Source organism: Bos indicus, chromosome 26, assembly GCF_029378745.1.
Source record: "Bos indicus isolate NIAB-ARS_2022 breed Sahiwal x Tharparkar chromosome 26, NIAB-ARS_B.indTharparkar_mat_pri_1.0, whole genome shotgun sequence".
In the NCBI taxonomy this organism is placed as follows: domain Eukaryota; kingdom Metazoa; phylum Chordata; class Mammalia; order Artiodactyla; family Bovidae; genus Bos; species Bos indicus.
Genome location: NC_091785.1, coordinates 15571052 through 15585810, shown reverse-complemented (window position 1 = coordinate 15585810; position 14759 = coordinate 15571052). Strand labels below are relative to the sequence as shown.

Genomic DNA, 14759 nt, shown 5'->3' with positions numbered 1-14759 from the left:
TTAACACATATATATGAAATCTAGAAAAATGGTACTGATGAATCTATTTGCAGGGCAAAAATAGAGACACAGATGTAGAGAACAGGCTTGTGGACACAGTGGCAGAGGGTGAGGAGAGGGTGAGACAAACTGAGAGCAGCACTAAAACATATACATTACCATATGTAAAACAGATAGCTAATGGGAGGTTGCTATGTAACACGGAAGCTCAACCCGGTGCTCTGTGACAACCTAGAGGGCTGGGTTGGGGTGGCGGGGTAGGAGGGAGATTCAGGAGGGAGGGGATATTTGTATACTTATGGCTGATTCACGTCATTGTATGGCAAAAACCAATAGAGCATTGCAAAGCAATTATCTTCTAATTAAAAATAAATTTTAAAAAATCTTAGAGGTTTATCAACCAAAGTTTCTGCTTGGTGAATGGTTCTATACTCTCTGTCCTGTTATGGAGACCTTTCTGATATCTGTCTTGCCCCCCTCCCACTCTCTGGTTTCCCATTTTCAGAAGCAGAGGTGACCTAGCACACCATTCCCTAAGCAGGTCACTGTGACCTCTGCAGAGTACTAGTGAAGGAGAATGTACTATTTGCTTCCTCATCCTCCAGGGCTAACCATCAGTCTGAAAAGGAATGAAGGTGGGCACAGACAAAGCAACTGAAATGGAAGAGGGGAGGAGGCCTATACACATACAGGGATGTGCACCCTGTGTGCGAACATACCAGAGACCTAGGGACCCTCCGCACACCAGATTTCAAAACGTCACGGTCTACCCTGCCAATATCCCACCCTCAAAGATGCCAGTTCCACTGAGATTTATCCGGTGGTTTGCAGGAACAGAGAGCTTCCCTGATGGCTCAGACATCTGCCAGCCATGCAAGAAACTCAGGTTCAACCCCTGGGTTGTGAAGATTTCCTGGAGAAGGAAAGGGTAACCGACTCTAGTATTCTTGCCCGGAGAATCCCTTAGACAGAGGAGCCTGGAGGGTTATAGTCCATAGCGTTGCAAAGAGTTGGATACAACTGAGCAACAAACACTTTACTTTCCTTACAGGGACAGAACCACCTATACAAGTAAGGAAGAAATAGGTAATGAGATGTATCTAAATAAATAAAATAAATTTTATTCCCTGCTTCATAACTGATAATAAGAAGGTGGTAGCAGGAAGGAAATGGCAACCCACTCCAGTGTTCTTGCCTGGAGAATCCCAGGGACGGCAGAGCCTGGTGGGCTGCTGTCTATGGAGTCACACAGAGTCAGACACGACTGAAGCGACTTAGCAGTAGCAGTAGCAGCAGGAAGGAAGGTAGCAAGTGCATTAGATAGAAGTCCCAAAGGCATTCATTCGTAGACTCAAAATTATTCCTTTAGCACATGTTCACTTTGCCATAGTGGATATCTCCACCTTCCATATCTTCCTTTCCATGGACTCTTCTTTGCCTAGAGAGATTGTCCTTAAAGACAAACTAGTAAAATATCCCTTCTCCCTTAAACTCCAACTAGACTTACCCTGCATTATCTACCTTCTCTAAAAGGTAGTCTACTTTACCTGATTCCTTCCTCTATGAGTATGGTGACTATAATATCTGATCCAAAAATTAAGCCATGCATAATTCTGCTCAAATTAATAAATCAATAAGGATGTGGATGGAACAGAAAAGTAGAAACCAGGTCTGTCTTAGATGACAGTGTTGATGTGGAATACCAAATTATATCTGGTTTTCTCTAAGCTCATATTTGAAAATAATTAAAATAAGGCAGGTTCTCAATCAAGCCTACAAGACCTCATTCTCCAACTTGCTAAATGGTTGAGAAAGTGACCAAATTTCCCCCAAACAGAGCCAGAATATGGCCTGAATGATGACAGAGGCAGATTTCAGTATCTGATGCTGATAATATATGTATAGTGGAACTAGCCATACATAGTAAATTTTCCCAGAAGTAACCAGGTTTAAGACATTTCAAAGTATAGCATTCTGTGGAGGAAATAAAAGTAACTCCCTAATCTTATGAAACAGCTGCTTATTTAACTTACATGCAGAGTACAGCATGTGAAAAAAACCACAAGCTGGAATCAAGATTGCCAGGAGAATATCAATAACCTCAGATATCTAGACGATATGACCCTAAAGGGAGAAAGCAAAGAGGAACTAAGAGCCTCTTGATGAAGGTGAAAGAGGAGAGTGAAAAAGCTGGCTTAAAACTCAGTATTCAAAAAATGAAGATCATGGCATCCAGTCCCATCACATCATGTCAAATAGAAGGGGAAAAAGTGGAAACAGTGACAGACTTTATTTTCTTGGTCTCCAAAATCACTGTGGATGGTGACTGCAGCCATGAAATTAAAAGATGCTTGCTCTTCAGAAGGAAAGCTATGACAAATCTAGACAGCATATTAAAAATCAGAGACATTACTTTGCCGACAAAGGTCCGTCTAGTCAAAGCTATGGTTTTTCCAGTAGTCATGTAAGGATGTGAGAGGTGGACCATAAGGAAGGCTGAGCACCAGAGAATAGATGCTTTTGAATTGTGGTGCTGGAGAAGACTCTTGAGAGTCCCTTAGACAACAAGGAGATCTAACCAGTCAGTCCTAAAGGAAATCAACCCTGAACATTCACGGGAAAGACTGATGCTGAAGCTGAGGCTCCAATAGTTTGGCCACCTGATGTAAAGAGCTGACCCACTGAAAAAGACCCTCATGCTGGGGGAAATTGAGGGCAAGAGGAGGAGTGAGAGGTTGAGACATCCAGACAGAGGATGAGATGGTTGGATTAATTCAGGAGGTAGGTAGTATTATTATGTGATACTCATATAAGGTAACCTAAGTGGTCAGCTGGGAAGTTGGGATTTGAATTAGGGTCTTTTTGACCTCAGAGTTTGTGTTCTTGATCACTCAGCATATGATCTTATGTAGCAACAGAATATCACATTGGCATTATGGATTTTAGGTGCATCACAAGTGATTTCTGTTAGTATAAGTCAACTTCCTGTGCTTGCTTACTTGCAGTGGTCTGATGAGATGAACTCTTCAAACTCCAAAGGTAAGGATTTGACTCTAAAGAGCTGACAGTTCCGTTCTTTGGTCAGCCTGGAACCATCGTGTCAATCACAACATTACAATTACATTAGAAAGTTGCTAACAGTAATGAAAAAGTGCCCTCTCCTCTCCTTCTCACAAATTCGTATGAAAGTTCCCATGCTTGAAACCAAAATTTTTGAAAGTGTATTACACTGAATTTATGCAAAACATGGTTCCTTTGTTAATAATTTAGAGACATACTGGGTTAAACAAAGTTAAACAAGCTTTCCTTTTTCCATTTTAACTGCAAGACTTCTCAGAGCCTTTAATAATTCCCATTAGGGGAAAAACTATCATAGCACACAGTAGCTATCCTCAATTTTGCTATCTATGTCTAATATAATTTCCATGGGAATTACAGTTTCCTCAAAACTTTTGTCAACTGGGGGAAATAGGGCCTTGGGTGAGGTTAGTGGTTCCAAAGAGGCTTGGTCTGCCATATTGCCAAAGACAACATATAAAGGTTCATGTAAAGATCCAAGGGTGAGAGAGAACATTGCTTATTTTGGAAACTGCAAGTCATTGCCCAAGGCTGTAGCATATATGAACAGAGATGGAGCATCTGCGTAGAAAATGAAAGAAGCTTTATTTTCTGGAAGGCACTACAGAACAGGTGTGGCTCATGAAGGAACAATGGGGGTGGTAGGAGGTTCCAAACATATACGTGAAGAAATGTACACCTTAAACTTTTGGGTCTCTGGGTGGACCTATGCGATCGCCCGACTTTGAAGGAGGAGAATCTGGGCCGAGTCTTCCCTTGAGGGATGCTGTGGTGAGAGACATCCACTTGACCCTTGGTTCCTTCCTTCCTATGACCAGAAAGCCCTGATCTTGCCTATAAACTTCTACTCCCAGGGACTGTCTACTATTTCATTGAACTTTTTTCTAATGTAATTTTACAGTATTAAAAAGATATATCAAAATGGTATCTGAAAAATTCAGCCAGAGAACAAAATTCTAATCTTCTCATGGGCACAAACTGGTTTGGTGTTTGAGCAGTTCAGATTTTTCCAAATATTACAGTATTGTTTTTGAAAAATTAGTTCAAATTGCAATTGCAGGCAATCCTTTATTTTTTTAACTGAAGCCCTGGATTCATCAACCTCACATCACTCTTTGAGTGATGTGATTCCAATCATAAAATAAGACAGGAGAGGAAGGATGTTAATTTCTTTCTTTTATTTAAGATTCAAAGTTGACTTGCAGACACTAAATCTCAGGCAGAGTTGAAAATTGTTTTTCAACAGGGAAGTAATAGATTTAGATGGAGAAAGGTCAGCTAGTTGATGATACTTTCTCATTATCTGTTATTGGTTTTCAGAGTCACAGTCAATCTTGCAACAGCTGTGTCTGGCCCTCAATACTGCATGATTTTATGAGTTCACAAATCAATGAAGCATATTATTCCTAAGTTGTACTCTTTTTTTAAAAGGGGAAAAAACCAATATGCATAGATTGAGAATTAAACCACAGTCAGATAAAATACTTTATAAGGATGGAAGAGCCTCATGGAAGAAATATGACAGAATTCCTATTAGTAAAAAATAACTTCTGTGCTCACTCTGACTTCCAAAGAGATATAAGCCCACCATGAAAGTATAAAAAATTAGAGAAGTATAAAGAAGAAAATTAAAACAATCAATAATCCTACACCCATAGATAATCTCTGCTAATACTTTTGTTGTAGCATTTCATATTTTTTCTACAAATGTACAAAGCACTTACAAAATTAGGATCAGAACACATGCTTTTTTTTTCGAAGCAAACAAACAAAAAACCCAACTTATTCTACAGTGCACATTTCCCCAACTTTAAAACTAGTTTTCTAATATTTGATCTTAATGTCTCTTTAGTAGTCAGTGTTATGTTTACCATTTATGTCATTATAAATAACACTGTGATAGAGTTTTTAAATATATCATTATACGTGCTTATTATATTTTCCAATAACATTGAAACAGAGAAAAATTCCCCACCCACACTGGGAAATTTCCAGGGAGCGGTAATTTCTTTTCACAGCACACATTAGTCAAATGTTTCAGCCGTATTTCTCATTGATCACCTATTGTTTCTGATTTTTTGGGTAAACAAAATTAATTGAGCCAAAATTCATATGGTAAACTATAATAAGATGCCATGCTTATAGAGGAAAGTGGCATTACTGGCTCAAAGTTAACAAGAGGGAAACTCTAGAGTGCCAATGACAATCTAATGCCCTTGTAGCCAGCAGGCCATTCCTGATGTGTACAGTAGATGTGAATATTTCTAGAGCAGAGCCCAAGCAGGTCACCTGAACACCAGAGTCTGATCTGGCTGAGCAACTTAAACCTATACTATTTACCCTTAAGGGATTCTGTATATCTATTTTATAATGATGCTGCTGCTGCTGCTAAGTCACTTTAGTCATGTCCGACTCTGTGGGACCCCATAGATGGCAGCCCACCAGGCTCCCCCGTCCCTGGGATTCTCCAGGCAAGAACACTGGAGTGGGTTGCCATTTCCTTCTCCAATGCATGAAAGTGAAAAGTGAAAGTGAAGTCGCTCAGTCATGTCCGACTCTTAGTGGCCCCATGGACTGCAGCCCACCAGGCTCCTCCGTCCATGGGATTTTCCAGGAAGAGTACTGGAGTGGGTTGCCAGTGCCTTCTCCGATTTTATAATGATAATCATCAATAATAATACTAAATAAATTATAATATCATTAAATAATGTATAATAATCACTACTTACTGTATGCTAAGAGTTGCTGTAAGCTCCCTAAAGAGGTCTCACTCGGTCCTCACAACCACTTTATGCCATAGCACCCTATGCTATTACTTTTTTAAAGCTTATTTTTTTTTATTATTTATTTATTTGGGAGTACCGGCTTTTATCCGAGGCATGCGGGATCTAGTTTCCTGACCAGAGATTAAACGCAGGTCCCCTGCATCAGGAGCACAGAGTCTTAGTCACTAGAAAACCTGGAAAGTTTTATTATTATTATACTTCTTTTATATTATTTTATACTCATTTTATTATTATATTCATTTTATTTATACCCTTTCCTACTATTATACCCATTTTAGCATACGGGGACAGAAGTTACAGAACTTATTCAGTATCATCCTGAGATTAGTGATGGAAGCCGTGCCACATCAGTCTGACACCCAAGTCCAGGCTCCCCAAATCACCACCCTCTCTGGCTTGAAGGATTTGTTCCTCTTAGTGTCTCTATACAACTGGATTCCTAGTAGTAGGTAAATGAGGTGGGACTCAGACCAAATGATCTAGCTGGAAGGACCTCATTCAGGGACAGCTAGGACAAATTTTCCACACCTTACAAATCAGAAAGCAGTGCCTCTAAGAGATCAAGCTTCTTGCTCAGGGTCATGGAGCTGATTATCGGCAAAGTTGGTCTCCAACTCCCAGTCAAGTATTCCCTCTCTACTCCACTGTCTCCCCTACTTAGTGTGGGTAGAACCTCAGGTGTTGTACACTCTTGGGGGGAATCTCCCCCAGAGGAAGAAAACAAGGTAATGGAAAGTATAATCCAGCGGTTACGAGTGGGGTCCTGGCAGTCACACAGGAGTGGGGCTGCAGCCCAGCTCAGGCACTGACTTGCTGACTGACCTTGGGTAAGTTCTCTACAACCATGTCATAATGATGATGGGGAAATTAAAATGAGAAAATGCATGCAAAAACGTTTAGCACATATTCAGCTCTCAGTAGTTAGCTGTTTTTTTATTGTTGTGAATTTATCCTTTAAAAGAGGAAGGAATCTTGGGGCCTTTCATCTTGGAAGTCAGATGGAGAGACTTAGTCATATATCAAACCATTTCAGGGTATGGAAACTTTTGCTTTGTTTTTATAACCTGCAACTTGTACCCTCTGGTATGGTGTCCACCATAATCAAGCATTTTTTAAAAAGATGCTCATTTATTCATAGGAAAATATCTATCACATTTTGCCATACATTTTAATAATAGATTCCCCACTTTAAAAAAGTTATCGCCTCCCCACCCCAAATTTGCTGTTCTTAACTTGGCAGCTGTCCTCTCTATGAACAGTCACATCCTTTCTAGTTTGGCATCATCAGCAAACCTCATTGAAAAGTCAGAAGAGTCTCAGAGTTAAATCCTTTCATGCTAAAATACTGCTGAGTTATTTATGTTCATTCTTTTTTTTTTAACTGAGATATAATTCACATACCATAAAACTCATTTTTGAAAGTATACAATTCAGCAGTTTTTCACTATGTTCATGGAGTTGAACTGTTGTCATAGTTACTTTTAGAGCATTTTTTATCACTGCTACTTCCTCTAAGGCTCAGCAAGTAAAAATCCACCTGCAATGCAGAAGACACAGGAGACACGGGTTCAATCCCACATCGGGAAGATCCCCTGGAGGAGGAAATTGCAATCCACTCTAGTACTCTTGCCTGGACAATCCCATGGACAGAGCATCCTGGCAGGCTATATAGTCCATGGGGTCACAAAGAGTCAGACACGACTGAGCAATAATATTAGAATATATGCACACACATTATCAGTCATTCCCCCTGGCCCAACTCTTATCAGCCCCTGACAACCACTACTCTTTCTGTCTCTATGGATTTGTACATTTTCTAAAGCTGAATCATACAATATGTGGCCTTTTGTGTATGGCTTCTTTCAGTTATAATATTTTCAACGTAAATCAACGTTATAGCATGAATCAGTACTTCATTTCTTATTTTGGCTAAATAAGATTCCATTTATGTATATACCAAATTTTGTCTATCCATTCATCAGGTAATGAACATTTGTATTGTTTCCACCTTTTGATGATCATGAATAATGCTATTATGAATACTTGTGTAAAATCTTTTGTGTGGGTAAATACCTAGGAGTGGGATTGATGGATCATACTGAAGGATGGATCATACTGAAGACAGAACAGGCTCCATCTTGAAAGCAGGACTCCATCTTGGGCTGGACTGTGGACTTTGAGCTATATGCCCAGTATTTATGGAAACGACATACCAACTGGAAAACCAGACACACCCCGTCCCCTGGATGGAAGAGCCCCAGGGCTCGTATCTAGATTCTCCATCGCCTAAACTGCTATTGCTACTGCTAAGTCGCTTCAGTCATGTCCGACTCTGTGCGACCCCATAGATGGCAGCCCACCAGGCTCCCCCGTCCCTGGGATTCTCCAGGCAAGAACACTGGAGTGGGTTGCCATTTCCTTCTCCAATGCATGAAAGTGAAAAGTTAAAGTGAAATCGCTCAGTCGTGTCTGACTCTTAGTGACCCCATGGGCTGCAGCCTACCAGGGTCCTCCATCCATGAGATTTTCCAGGCAAGAGTACTGGAGTGGGGTACCATTGCCTTCTCCGCCATCGCCTAAAAGAATACACTAATTATCTGTGTAACCAAATAGAATCATAAATTCTATTATGCTTATTGGGGTATGACCACAGGCCTATTGATAATTGTCCACTGTTAACTACCTAGGCTTAAGGCATACGAATCACGGGTTTAAGGCATATGTATCACTGGTTAACTTTGATTGTATCTTTCTTTTCCTTTGTTCAGACTAGTTTCAGAGAATTTGGGGAGGTGGGTTTGAACATGTACACTTAGGATATATAAGGTTTTCACAAAAACTGGTTGGGGTCCTTGGCTAAGAGGAGACTCAGCCTTGGGCCCGCCGGTGTAATAAACTGCACTCCACCATCTGCATCGTCCTTCTGAGTGAGTTTGTTTCCCGGCACACGTGGCCACAACAATATGATAACTCTGTGTTTAGCAGTTATTGAGGAATGCTCAAACTGTTTTCCTCAGGGACTGCACCAATTTACATTCCCTCAGCAATGCACAGGGCTCCAATTTCTCCACATCCAGGTCAACATTTGTTTTCCTTAAATCTTCTTTTAAATTATAGCCATCCTAGTGAGTGTGAAGTGGTATCTTATGGTTTTGATTTGCATATTCCTAGTCACAAATGATGTTGAGCATGTTTTCATGTGCTTACTGGCCATTGGTATACTTCTTTTGAGAAATATTGACTTAAGTCCTTTGCCCAAGTTTGAATTGGGTTTTTTGTTGTTGTTGAGTTTTATATATATTCTGGATATTAATCTCTTATCATGTATGTTATTTGCAAATATTTTATCCCATTCTGTGTGCTACCTTTTAGCTTTACTGATAGTGTTCTTTGACAAAAAAATTTTTTTTAAAAATGGAAATATAGTTGATTTACAATATTGTGTTAGTTTCAGGTGTACAGCAAACTGATTCAGTTACATATATTTTTTTTTCAGATTACCTTCGATAATAAGTTATTATAAGACATTGGATATCACAAAATTTTTAATTTTGATAAAGTCCTATTTTCCATGTTTCTTCTGTTGACTGTGCTTTTGGTGTCATATCCAAAACTCATTGCAATATACAATGTCATGATGCTTTCCCTCTATGTTTCATAGCTTTAGGTCTTATATTTAGTTCTTTGATTTGTTTTAGGTTAATTTTTGTATACAGTGTAAGGCAAGGGCCCAAATTCATTTTTGTACATGTGTATTCAATTTTCCTAGCATCATTTTTGGAAAAACTTTCCCCACTGAATGATCTTTGTTGAAAATTATTTGATCATACATGCAAGGGTTTATTTCTGGGATCTCTATTCCATACTTTTGGTCTATGCTACTGCCACTGCTAAGTCACTTCAGTCGTGTCCGACTCTGTGAGGCCTCATCGACGGCAGCCCACCAGGCTCCCCTGTCCCTGGGATTCTCCAGGCAAGAACACTGGAGTGGGTTACTGTAGCTTTGTAGTAAATTTAGAAAATGGATGTGTGAGTCTTCCAATTTTTTTCACTTTTAATTTTTATTTTAAAAAGTTATTTTGGCTATTTTGGGACCCTGAAAGTCCATGTAAATTTTAGAATCAGCTTGTTAATTCCCCAAAAACAGTGGGTGGAATTTGGACTGCACTGAATCAGTAGATTACTTTGGGGAGTATGACCAGCTTAACAATATTAGTTTTAAATTCATGACCACAGGAGGTCTTTCCACTTATTGAAGTCTTTTAAAATTCTTTCAATAATGCTTTGTAGTTTTGAGTGTACAAGTCTTGAATTTCTTCTGTTAAATTTATTCCTAAGTATTATATTATTTTTGCTGCTGCTGTAAATGAAATAGTTTTTGTAACTTCACTATCAAATTGTTCATGGCCAGTGTGAATAAATATGACTGAGATTCTGTCTTGCAAGCCTGCTGAATTCACTTATTAGTTCTAATAGGAGTTCAGTGGATTTCTTAGGATTTTCTATATATGAGATCAGGTTATCTGATAACAGAGATCGTTTTACTTCTTTGTTTCCAGTTGGAATACCTTTTGTTTCTTTTTCTTACCTAATTGCCCTAGCAAGACCCTCCAATAAATGTGGAACAGAAGCGATGAGAAGAGATATCTTTGTCTGGTTCCTGATCTTGGGTGAAAAATTCTCAGTCTTCCACCATAACACATTGTATTAGCTGTGGGTTTTTCATAGATGCACTTTATCAGGTTAGAGAAGCTCCCTTCTATTCCTATTTTGTTAAATGTGTTTATTGTAAAAGGGTATTGGATTTTGTCAAATGATTTTTCTGCATCTTTCGAGATGATCACGTGGTTGTTATCCATTATTCTACTAATATGGTGCGTTACTTTAATTTTCATATGTTTAACTGCATAGTTATTGTATATTAATATATCGCATATTTAAGTACAGCCTAACCGAGAAAAGCCTTGTATGAGACCAGCAGACATTTATTGTTTATTTGCAGTTCTGACCTTAACTTGGACCTGTACATTGGACAAGAACAGATGGCAAACTGGGATGTGACTGTAACCATGACTTCAAACCACAAACACTCTGATATTTTTAAAAATTATGTTTGTTTTAAAGAAAGGAAATACATATTTTAAAAATGCATGTTGAAAATTGTTGTTTGTTATCATAATCACATTTTCAACCCATGATGATATGAGTATCAATTAAAATAGCTCTATGACTTAAAAGAAAACTGGTGCATGTTATTTCTGATTTAAAACATATTATTTCAGAACTGACCTGTACCAGACTTTGGGTAGCTCAAAGTCACTTAATAAGAAAAACACACGTCGACCTGGAATTTATTTATTTATTTTTGCCCATAAAAGGCAGTACTAATTGTACTGACAGCATTACTTTTTGTAACATTTTATTTAAGTATCTCCTTTAGTCCTACCAGTGACTCTGGTCTAAGTATGATTAAGTGTTAGTCAATCATTGGTGTCCAACTCTTTGCGACCCCCATGGAAAGTAGCCCACCAGGCTCCTCTGTCCATGGAATTCTCCAGGCAAGACTACTCGAGTGGGTTGCCATTCCCTTCTCCAGGGGATCTTCCTGACCCAGGATCAAACCTGGGTCGCCTGCATTGCAGGCAGATACTTTGCTGTCTGAGCCACCAGGGAAGCCCCCAAGTATGATTAAATATTTCATTTTACAGCTGAGGAAACACCAAAGGTTAAGTAACTTGCCTAAATACTCACAGGTAGTAAGTAGTGATGCCAGGAATTTGACTCAGACTCATTTGACTTCAAAGTTCATTCTCTTCCCCATTTCTTGTACTCTGGGTACCACAGCTAAAGTTATGCACAAACACAAAACTGTTCATTTCCCCTTTTCAACTAAAATGGGACCAAAACCTGAAGGCATAAGGATTCACAGTGTGTCACTTGTTGACCAAATGTTATTTCAACTCAAATCCTCAGTAAGTACTTACCACGTGAATTCAGCCTGTGGGATGTACCTTATCTAGTAGTGGACACGACTGGATAGAAACTATTTTGTATTTAATTATGCAGTATTATTTGAGTAGAAGATCTTTACTGACAAAGTCAAAGCCAACTTTAAGAGGGGGAAAAATAGCCATGCCAAAGTGGCTAGTGATAGATTGGAGGAAATTATTATTTGGTGTATTAAAATTACCATGCAAATGTCATGGAGCGGGAGCCTGGTAATCTACAAGTCTAAGCCTAACACCGTGGACCTTCCCTGAGTCCGGGCTCAGGACACTACATGATCTTGGCTTTCCTCTTTCCTCTCCAGAAATGACACTGATTTCTGAGTCTTCTTGCAGCTCCTGAACCTGAACTCTACAGTCGCAGTTCTCTTACCTCTCTATTTCCTAGAAATGTTCATCTCAAGATGCAACCATCACAGCTAAGCAGATGACTTTGTAAATGTGTAATTCCAGTTCTGACCTCTCACTTAGCTCCAATCCTGATGCTTCTATTGGGAGAGTCTACTTGAACAACCAGCATCTTAGAGTCAAGTTATGCAAGTTGAACTTCTATTTAGGGTGTCACCTTCACTTCCTCTGGTCCAAATTCCTGGGGACATTTGTCACCCCTCCACCTCCTGGGCTGAGTTTGCATCTGCTAGTTATTTCCAGAATTAGTCACTTCCATCCCGTTTTCATTGCTTTCTCTCAATCCACCTGCATGGACGTCTGCATCAACTTCTTGACTGTCTTCCACTATGGGATGTTGAGAAGAATCTTCACAGGACCTTTCTTAGGCCAAAGTCTAGGGGGTTAGCAAGGCCATTTGATTTTGTGACATGATGTCCATGATGGCAGTGGGACGCAGGAGAAGGGAGCCAGTTCAATAAAATGTGTAAAGAAAACACATACAGATTTCAAGATGTTTAAGAGGGACCTCACGCTTTCTTCCTGAGACCAGCTCCTCTTTGATCTGGTATAGAACAGTCATAAGACCTGGAATGACTGTACTAAATTGATCAGTAGAAAAGATCAATATTTTGATCTTAAAATATTAAGATCTTAATACAATATTAAAAACAATATTTTTAAAGCAACGTAGGCTTTTTGCTTTTAAGTCCAAAGTAATAAAGGTACAGAAATGATTTTTTTTTTTTTAAGAAAAATCACAAGAATTCAGGCCCAAGTTAAGCGCTAAGCAGTCACCTTTGGGCACTGTAAATTGATACAAAGGTGCTCTGCATAGCCCTGGTCCTTTTTCAATGCTGTTTTCAGAGTCTGTAGTACTGCTGTTTCGGAGAAGATACTGGCACCCCACTCCAGTCCTCTTGCCTGGAAAATCCCATGGATGGAGGAGCCTGGTAGGCTGCAGTCCATGGGGTCGCGAAGAGTCGGACACGACTTAGCGACTTCACTTTCACTTTTCACTTTCATGCATTGGAGAAGGAAATGGCAACCCACTCCAGTGTTCTTGCCTAGAGAATCCCAGGGACGGGGGAGCCTGGTGGGCTGCCGTCTATGGGGTCGCACAGAGTCGGACACGACTGAAGCAACCTAGCAGCAGCAGTTCTGTTGTTTGGACCTCCTATAGCTTATGTTGCTATCTCCAACTCCTGGCAGAGTGCCTGCAGAAAGAAGAGGTTAGTGTCACTGAATGAACAGATGGAGAGACTGATAAACACAAGGGACAGTGACACAGTCCAGGGCCAAAGGAATCTAAGACCTGGGCTCCCTGCTCCCCCTACTGTGGGGAGATCAGAAGGTTCTGGAAGGGATGTGGCATCCATGTCAGCAAGCAAACTCTTCCTCAAATAGCTAGTGTAATTTCTCTAAGTCCAGACATTCAGACAGCAGCAGGGAAGAGAAGAAGAGCAGGAAGTCCTTCCAATGGAATCCATTGGCAAGACTGATTTGTGTGACTTATTTCTGATACATGGGATAGTAAGTCTGTTCTTTGCTGAACACGTCTGTTATCATGCACCCGTATGTCCATCCTGTCTCTAGGCATTTCCCTCCCTTTCCCTTCTTCTATCTCTTTTACCTCCTTCATTTCCTTCCATCCTTTTTCTCTTTTTCTTCTAAGAGAAAGAGTTTGCACAAAAAATTCCAATTTCTCATGTCTGAGGCAGAAAAAGAGAAAAGGAAATTTATATGTGCATTATCCACCTGAATTATTAATAGCCAGGAAGAAGAGAGAGAATTTCCAGGCAGGTGAGTTGCTGTTGGTGGCTGATGTGGCCTGGAATTGTGAGAAGGGTGGGTGTGGATGGGAGAAATGAGCTCTGAGGTCAAAAGCTGTGAAAAGCTCTGTTTCCTGAGGTTTGCACTGACCCCCAGAGTCCACCTGCGGCTCCAGGCAGCCTCCAGACGAGGGCACACTACCCTGCTCCATTTCCACAGTCCCCTTCACGCTCTCTCCCTTCTGCCAAACCTGACCCCTTGCTAGGCCCAAACCTGAACCCCTTCTAAGAGCGATTCTGACCTAAGCCTTTGTTCTTACTATTTCTGGAATGTCTTCTTTGCTCTACATACACCTTTTCCTGTTGTTTGTTTTGGACAGTATGCTTTATAATCATTAAGTTCATTGATTTTATCCCATTATAATTTTGTGAGGCAAGTATCTACATTGTCCCCATTTTACAGAAAACATGATGAAACTTAGGAACAGAATTTGCCTGGAGCAAATTAACCCCAGGTCACAAAGCTTGTCTGATGTGGATCTGGGATTTAGGTCTGTCTGTTACCAAAGTGCACACTTTTAATCACTAATCTTTGTTTCATATGTGTCACGGTATGGTGTAACCACATATTCAACGTCAGTCTTTCTATCAACTAAATCACTGACTCCTGGAGCTGAAGAACATGCCCTCTTTTCACTGTTTTCCCTGTCTAGGACAAAGCCATGGCTAGC

At 40.0% G+C, this 14759-nt stretch overlaps 1 protein-coding gene across 2 annotated transcripts in view; it reads right to left on the bottom strand.

The window, feature by feature from the left end:
- Positions 1-14759, bottom strand: part of PLCE1 (phospholipase C epsilon 1) — a 376762-nt gene that overhangs the window by 162725 nt on the left and 199278 nt on the right. The window lies entirely within an intron of this gene.